We start from the raw sequence: 8,120 nt of genomic DNA, 5'->3' as shown, positions 1-8,120 counted from the left end.
GAAGCATTATCAAGTGCCATCTTGTTCTTAACAAACAAAACACAAATAAAAAAAAACTAAATCTAAAAGACAATACAGAAACAAACAATCCAAGGGATTAGCAAATTTTCTAATCCCCGGCAACGGCGCCAAAATTTGATGCGAGATTTATACGCACACAAATTAAACCCTCTTTTTGTCGATTTGTAGTATAAGTATAAGTAGGGATCGTTCTGGACCGGGGATTAGGAGGGATTGCAAATCTCTTGGAAACTGACTCAAAAACGTAAAATAAAGTTTAAAACACTAAGACAAACCAAAAACTCAAAATGCTTTAAAAACACAAACTAAATTGAATTCTAACTAAAATGAACATTAAAGCAAAAGGGGGATTGAGGTTTTTACGAAAATTGAAATAACGAAACAAGTTAATAAACTAGACAGAATGTAAATATGAAATTTATGGATGAATGCTAGCTAAGGGGTTCATCTCCATACATGTTACACTTGCATACAAGATTGATTCTCAGTTGGTCTTTCGATAAATTATGAAACTCAACGCCCCAGGTTAATTAGGTCAGCTTAAATTAACCGTCAAGTTTTTCTTAAGTTAATGAATTGGATGGATTAGCGCAACGCAATTCACCACATTCTCCAAAAGTCCTTTACGTGAACAGCACAATAAAGATACGATCAAAGATCATTAAGCATTATGAAAACTATAAGTGTTGACGAGGCATTCGTTACTATGATGAGCATGAAACTCGTGCCAAGAATTCGTTTAACGCGATTGTTTATAAGCAACCTCCACTACTTGTGAATATAAGTTCATAACGATTAGGTGAAATTCACTTATATTCTAGCGTCATATTTATGCATGAAAATTAAGCGCGCATTCTTAATAAACATTCATAAATAAATTATCAATCAAACGGTTAAACAAATTGAATTCAAAACTTATGAAATTCCAACGAAAGGTAATCAAATCAAAATGCAAGTATAAACATTTATTTCGAATCACCCCCTAGCTAAAGGGGGGTTTATTTCCTCATAACTTTGAAATTAAAGAAACACCTAAACATTCCAACAACTCAAACTTGAATTGTATGAACGTTTAGGCACTCTTCTCTTCCATTCCTTATACGTACAAAACAAAGAGAATTAAAATGAAACATTGAAATCAAAGAATCGCCTAAACATTCCAACAACTCAAACTTGAATTGTATGAACGTTTAGGTCCTCTTCTCTTCCTCGTTGTTGTAGCATATGGTTCTAAGGATAGTTGGTTTGGGGGAATGGAAGTGTGGAATGGAGTGAGGAGTGATGGAAATGGAAAGATGGTTTTTGGATTCTAAGGGAGACTCACGGCTAAGAGAGAAAGGGATGTGTTTGTGGTGAGTTGTGTATGAAATGAGATGTCCATGAATGAATGAATGCAAGGGTATTTATAGGAGTAGTGGAGGGAACATATGGCTATGTCATTTGTAGGTGAAGTAGGTGGATGTTGTAGGTGAAGTAGGTGGATGTTGTAGGTGAAGTGGATGTTGTAGGTGAAGTAGGTGGATGTTGTAGGTGAAGTAGGTGGATGTTGTAGGTGAAGTAGGTGGATGATATGTTAAGTGATAAGTGATAAGTGATATGATATGTGGTTATGATATGATAAGTGGTTAAGTGGTGATGATAAGTGATAAGTGATTAAGTGATATGATATGTGGTGATGATAAGTGATAAGTGCATGTGGGTTAACTAATGAAGGAAATGCATGTGCAATGACAATGTGTTAGAATGGATGTGTGTTATGCATGGCATGATTGGGATTAGGAAAGGTTTAAATGTCCTAAAACTAAAGAGAACAAGGTTCCAACACTTTGGCTCCAATTAGGTCTTCAATTTCGTCCAACACTTTGGCTTCAAGCATAAGCTATCCGTCCTTAGCCCAAAAGTGCTCCAAAAGTCTCCAAAATGCATCTTTTTGCTCCTTTAGCCCTTTGGACCTACAAACACACGAAAATAGCTTAAAGTACTAAAATAACTAAAGAAACATAACGTAAATGCACGAGAACAAGCCATTTCAGTCGCATGAATATGCTCCTATCACACTCCATAACCAGATTTACGTCCCTAAACTCTTCTCTTTGTTAATTACATTATGCCATGTTTAATATGTTTAGTTGCTTTTTCTGTGTTTACTTATGTTTTGTGTGAATCTATGCTTAAAACATTGAGGACAATGTTTGATTTAAGTGTGGGGGGGTAACTAAAGTGTTTTGATGCAAATTCGTAGGGTTTTATCCACCATAACTTCTAATGTTGTTCCTTGCTGTTTTAAGGTGTTTTTAAGTTGTTTTAGAGTGTTTTAGTGTGTTTTGTTTTATAATTCGAAAATCCCATAAAAATTTGAAAAATTGTTTTGAAAAACCCAAAAAGAGTTGTTTTAAAAGTCGTTTTTGTGTGTTTTAGGGTGCCTTCCAACACAATGATAAGGATTTGGTTTATAATTGCATGACGGTTAGAAAGAGTTATAAACATAGAGAAAAGTTTGATTTACTCTTGGTATATGCTTGGTTATGGTTATAATGTATGACTTCACATGCAATCATAAAAGAAAAAAATTCGTTTTTGTAACATGCTTGAAGGAAGGAACTCAAACAAACGCTACAACCCTGAGAGACTTGAGCCTATAACGTTCTTTGGAGAGTATAATCTGTGATTTCTTGTTTTCTAAAGTCGTTGCATGATCTCATTATTCTTTGCTTGGTTACTACTTAGAAGGCGTTTCATCATATAGTTCCAAATGCTAGAACTCATGCCCATTTCATTCAAAGCATGTTATTGATTTGCATAACACATATTCAAGAAGAAGTTGTGTAGTGACCACCACCATAGCCAAATAGCCTTACTTCCCATACTTCGTATATGTTGTAAGTTTTAACCCCGTTGAGCCTTGTTTAGCCTTTATTCTTTGTTTACCCACATTTTCCTCACCTAGCCTAGTTTAGGACAATCCCCACCATTGTTCTTAAAAGATAGTGAGCATGACTTAATTGAATTCCTTTTGAGTTACATTATGAAAGAAAATAAGTGTGGGGGAGAGAATGTTTAAGTGTTTATGTTTTGAGATTCAAAAGAAAAGAAAAAGAAAAAAAAAAAAAAAAAAAAAAAAAAGAAAAAGAAAGAATAAGTGATTGAAGAAAGGTTCCAAAACACCAATTCTGGGCGTAAATTGTCTAAATTCTCCCTTTTTGTTCAAAAGTTGAGTTTTCATTCAAAAGTGAATTCTAAGTTGATTCAAATGCTTTGCTCACTATTTCTTTAAAAACCTTTGTTTTCCATATCCCTTCTTTGTTATCCACATACCCCAAGCCCCGTTACAACCCTTGACTTCTATCTTGAGTGTTGTGTATTTCAATTTGTGGAGTTTGAACTTGGTATGAGCTTATGGTGTCACTGGTTCTCGCGTCTAAGTAGTAGCATTCCATTCATGAGATCATATCTAAACATGCTTATTAACTCCAGAAAATGCTTTCCTTATTATAACATATGTGAGTGTTCGTCTACATGTTTACATCAATCTTCTCACATATACCTAGTGTAGGGTGTGTAGTCAGAAAATCTGTGTGAAAAACGAGAGTACTGATAGGAGCATACTCATGCGACTTAAATAGCTTGTTCTCGTGCATTTACGTTATGTTTCTTTAGTTATTTTAGTACTTTAAGCTATTTTCGTGTGTTTGTAGGTCCAAAGGGCTAAAGGAGCAAAAAGATGCATTTTGGAGACTTTTGGAGCACTTTTGGGCTAAGGACGGATAGCTTATGCTTGAAGCCAAAGTGTTGGACGAAATTGAAGACCTAATTAAAGACCAAAGTGTTGGAACCTTGTTCCCTTTAGTTTTAGGACATTTAAACCTTTCCTTTATCCTTAGCCGTGCATAACATTCCAACATTCCACACTATCACATATCATACATCACATATCACTTATCACATATCATTCACCACTTATCATATCATACACTCAATCACTTATCACATATCACTTATCACACATCACATATCACTTATCACATATCACTTACCACTTATCATTCACCACATATCATTCACCACTTATCATATCATACATTCATTTATCACTTATCATAATCATTCACTTATCACTTAACATATCATAAACTTATCACTTATCACTCATAATCACCTACAACATCCACCTACTTCACCTACAACATCCACTACTTCACCTACAACATCCACCTACTTCACCTACAACATCCACCTACTTCACCTACAACCTCCACTTACTTCACCAACCTCACACACTTACTTCACCTACAAATGACATAGCCATATGTTCCCTCCACTACTCCTATAAATACCCTTGCATTCATTCATTCATGGAGATCTCATTTCATACACAAACACTTCCATTCCTTCTCTTTGCCGTGAGTTCCCTTGTAATCCAAACACCATTTTTCCATTTCCCTATTAATCCAAACACCACTCCCCAAACCATTCACACCATCAAACTATCCTTAGACCTTGTGCTACAACAACGAGGAAGAGAAGAGTGCCTAAACGTTCATACAATTCAAGTTTGAGTTGTTGGAATGTTTAGGTATTTCTTTGATTTCAAAGTTATAATAAACTAAACCCCCCTTTAGCTAGGGGGTGATTCGAAATATATGTTTATGCTTGCATTTTGATTTGATTAATTCTAATTGCGTTTCATAAGTTGTGGTTCAAATTGTTTAACCGTTTGATTGATAACTTATTTATGAATGTTTATTAAGAATGCGCGCTTAATTTTCATGCATCAATATGACGCTAGAATATAAGTGAGTTTCACCTAATAGTTACGAACTTATATTCACAAGTAGTGGAGGTTGCTTATAAACAATCGCGTTAAATAAATTCTTGGCATAAGTTTCATGCGTAGTCCATAGTAACGAATGCCTCGTCAACACTTAAAGTTTTCATGATGCTTAATGATCTTTGATTGTATCTTTATTGTGCTTTTCACGTAAAGGACTTTTGGAGAATGTTGTGAATTGCGTTGCGCTAACCCATCCAATTCATTAACTTAAGGAAAACTTGACGGTTAATTTAAGCGGACCTAATTGACCCGGGGCGTTGAGAATTAATGATTTGTTGAAATGCAATTGGAAATCGTTTTATTATGCAAGTGTAACATATGTGGAGATGAATCCCGTAGCTAACTTTCCATCCATTTGTTCTTTCTTTTCTTGTTTCTGTTTTCATGTTTAATTTAACTTGTTATTCAATTATGTTAAACATGTGAAACTAATTTCTTTTTAGTTAAAGGCGAATTTGAAGCCATGGACATATGTTGGTTATGATTTGATTTACTCCAGTTATGAATTCATGAACTTTAGATGTGGGTTACTTTTCTGTTTTGATTAAGAACTTGTTTATGTATGTGGGTTGAGGGTCGACACTTAATTTGCATGCCTAAGACTTGATGCTAGGATATAAGGGAATTTCACCTAATCGTTATGAACTTATATTCATGAGTAGTAAAAATCGCTAGTCACGATTGTGTTTAGTAAACCCTAGGCTGGATTAACATGCGTATTCCATAGTTATGAATGCCTAGTCAATGTTTATGATTTCCGTTGAACTTAATGATCTTTGTTGAATGTCTCTATCATGCGTATTCCATGTGAGAGACTTTGATTAGGAATAATTTGGTTGTAATGCGTATCCCATTCAATCCAATGAATCTAGGGAAATCTGAAGGTTAATTTAAGCGGACCTAATTAACTTGGAGCATTGTCATTCATCGTTTGTTGAAGTCATAATGATGCGAGATTTATACGCACACAAATTAAACCCTCTTTTCGTCAAATTGTAGTATATGTGCAAGTAGGGATCGTTCTGGACCGGGGATTAGGAGGGATTGTTAATCACTTGGATTTGACTCAAAAACATAAAAACACAATATAAAACACTAAACTAGACTCAAAGAATTCAAAAATACTTTAAAACATAAACTAAACAGATTCTAAGCATTAAAGAACAAGAAAGTAAAGGGGGGTTTAGGTTTTACGAAAATTGAAATAACGAAACAAGTTAATAAACTAGACAGAATGTAAATATGAATGTGATGGAATTGAATGGATGAATGTGATGCGTGATTTATACGCACACAAATTAAACCCTCTTTTTGACAATTGTAGTAATGATATAAGTAGGGATCGTTCTGGACCGGGGATTAGGAGGGATTGTTAATCTCTTGGAAACTGACTTAAAAACGTAAAAACACAATATAAAACACTATACTAGACTCAAAGAATTCAAAAATACTTTAAAACATAAACTAAATTGATTTCTAATTAAATTGAACAATAAAGTAAAGGGGGGATTGTGTTTGGACGAGATTAAATTAAATGGACAAATTGTAATTAAAGGCAAAATGTAAATATGAATGTGATGAAAATATGGATGATGGAATAGCCAAGGGGTTCTTCTCCACACATGTTACACTTGCATACAAGATTGATTCTCAGTTGGTCTTTCGATAAATTATGAAACTCAACGCCCCGGGTTAATTAGGTCCGCTTAAATTAACCGTCAAGTTTTCCTTAAGTTAATGAATTGGATGGGTTAGCGCAACGCAATTCACCACATTCTCCAAAAGTCCTTTACGTGAACAGCACAATAAAGATACAATCAAAGATCATTAAGCATTATGAAAACTATAAGTGTTGACGAGGCATTCGTTACTATGATGAGCATGAAACTCGTGCCAAGAATTCATTTAACGCGATTGTTTATAAGCAACATCCACTACTTGTGAATATAAGTTCATAACGATTAGGTGAAATTCACTTATATTCTAGCGTCATATTTATGCATGAAAATTAAGCGCGCATTCTTAATAAATATTCATAAATAAGTTATCAATCAAACGATTAAACAAATTGAATCCACAACTTATGAAATTCCAACGAAAGTTAATCAATTCATATTGCAAATATAAACATAGTTTCGAATCACCCCCTAGCTAAAGGGGGTTTAGTTCCTCATAACTTTGAAATCAAAGAAACACCTAAACATTCCAACAACTCAAACTTGAATTGTATGAACGTTTAGGCACTCTTCTCTTCCATTCCTCGTCGTTGTAGTATAGTGGTAAGTATTCCCGCCTGTCACGCGGGTGACCCGGGTTCGATCCCCGGCAACGGCGCCAAAATTTGATGCGAATTTTATACGAGCACAAATTAAACCCTCTTTTTGACAATTGTAGTATAAGTATAAGTAGGGATCGTTCTGGACCGGGGATTAGGAGGGATTGTTAATCACTTGGATTTGACTCAAAAACGTAAAAACACAAAATAAATGTATTTCTAACTAATCTAACACTTTAAAATAAATGGGGGATTGGTTTTGGACGAAATTAAACTAAAATAGAAACTTGGAAACAAAACAGATTGTACAAACGAAATTGATGGAATAGAATGAAGAAAAACTAGTTAGAGGGTTCCTTATCCACACATGAACATAAGCATATAATTTGACTCCCAGTTATGACTTCAACAAACGATGAATGACAATGCTCCAAGTTAATTAGGTCCGCTTAAATTAACCTTCAGATTTCCCTAGATTCATTGGATTGAATGGGATACGCATTACAACCAAATTATTCCTAATCAAAGTCTCTCACATGGAATACGCATGATAGAGACATTCAACAAAGATCATTAAGTTCAACGGAAATCATAAACATTGACTAGGCATTCATACCTATGGAATACGCATGTTAATCCAGCCTAGGGTTTACTAAACACAATCGTGACTAGCGATTTTTACTACTCATGAATATAAGTTCATAACGATTAGGTGAAATTCCCTTATATCCTAGCATCAAGTCTTAGGCATGCAAATTAAGTGTCGACCCTCAACCCACATACATAAACAAGTTCTTAATCAAAACAGAAAAGTAACCCACATCTAAAGTTCATGAATTCATAACTGGAGTAAATCAAATCATAACCAACATATGTCCATGGCTTCAAATTCGCCTCTAACTAAAAAGAAATTAGTTTCACATGTTTAACATAATTGAATAACAAGTTAAATTAAACATGAAAACAGAAACAAGAAAAGAAAGAACAAATGGA

At 34.4% G+C, this 8,120-nt stretch overlaps 1 non-coding gene across 1 annotated transcript; it reads left to right on the top strand.

The window, feature by feature from the left end:
• The first annotated feature begins 7,114 nt into the window (after window positions 1-7,114).
• TRNAD-GUC (transfer RNA aspartic acid (anticodon GUC)) lies at window positions 7,115-7,186 on the top strand. Its single transcript has one exon. It is a non-coding gene; the product is annotated as a tRNA-Asp (tRNA).
• The last annotated feature ends 934 nt before the right edge of the window (window positions 7,187-8,120 follow it).

The sequence above is a fragment of the Pyrus communis genome, chromosome 16 (assembly GCF_041283825.1).
Source record: "Pyrus communis isolate YQ-2024b chromosome 16, ASM4128382v1, whole genome shotgun sequence".
Taxonomy (NCBI): Eukaryota; Viridiplantae; Streptophyta; class Magnoliopsida; order Rosales; family Rosaceae; genus Pyrus; species Pyrus communis.
This window is presented reverse-complemented; position numbering and strand designations above follow the sequence as displayed.